Consider the following 1,272-nt stretch of genomic DNA (forward strand, 5'->3'; position numbering starts at 1 on the left):
ACTTTGTTTGGTTTATGCATGTGCAGTTTGTGTCTACCATATAGAGAGTAGGGACTTCCTAAATGCTTCAAGATCTTTTTTCCAGATAAAATGATAGGTTATCCCCCTTAAGACTTGGAAAGGAAAGGGAAGTCACTTAAATGAATTCTGTGTCTTCCACATGCCTTAGGCTATTTCAGGAGTAACAAATCTCTCAAGTATTTAGAAACAGTGCTGTGGAAGCCAGAGCTGCAGGTAACATTATTTTCTCTGCTGGGAAATGTGCCTTATCACCCTAACCGGCAAGGGCGGTCTCCTTGCTACCTACCTCCTCCAGTTTCCTGCGCTTCTTGCCCCCCCCCCCCCCCCTGAACCGAGAGGGCTACCTGCTTTGGCCGGCCTATACATCCCACAGTTGCCAGCCAGACTGGTCCATTCTGAACAGTGGGTTGACTTCCCTGTTAGTTTTGCTCATCTCGCCTCTAACTTCCTCTTCCTCGGACACCACCGCTGCTCAAATCAACCCCAGAGTGGCCAGAGCTCCCATGGTGGCGTCAGGAAAAGACAGAGAAAGGGGCTGGGTCGGACGGCCACAAGCCCCCTGGATTCCCCAGGAGACAACGTCCCCGCGTTAGCCCAGCGGATCTATTTTTACCAGGTTAAGAGTTCAAAAGACTTGTCCAACACGTCAGAGCTTCTGGAGCTGGACAGTCGGTGTTCCAGTGTGGTCATGTCTGCCCTTTCAATGTGACAACTGAAGTACTTTGTAAAACCTGAAAACAGTTTAAGACATTAAAAAGACACATACATCCCCCCAACAAAAGAGGAATTTTCATGCACTGTAGAAACCATTCAGAGGCAGAACATCACATCCCGGTGAATATAATAGGGTCTTGCATCCCCCTTCCATTTGAACACATCTCTCATTGACTTAAAAGTGACATTTTCCAAACGGGCTGCAGGAATGATTTGTCCTCTGAACAAAGCCAGCCCCGTTTGTTCTGGTGGAATGGCTTCTCTTCTTTGTCTCCGGATAATTTGATACAGCATTCATTCATTCAAGTGCGACTCTCATTTGGAAAATTTCTCAATGAGACCATTTAAGAAATATTTTTAATCTGGAGCTTTTATGACTTTCTCTAAGGCTTCTTTCAGCCTTCAGCCTTGCCCCTGGTAGCTAAATAGAATGGGCAAAAATTTATCTTTTGCAATAAATTTTTTTCCACAATAAATTTCAACTGAAAAGTGATCCTCCCCCCGCCTTCATGCCTCCCTCCCCCCCTCCGCAATAAA

This window comes from Myotis davidii, unplaced genomic scaffold (genome assembly GCF_000327345.1).
Source record: "Myotis davidii unplaced genomic scaffold, ASM32734v1 scaffold59, whole genome shotgun sequence".
NCBI classification, from domain to species: Eukaryota; Metazoa; Chordata; class Mammalia; order Chiroptera; family Vespertilionidae; genus Myotis; species Myotis davidii.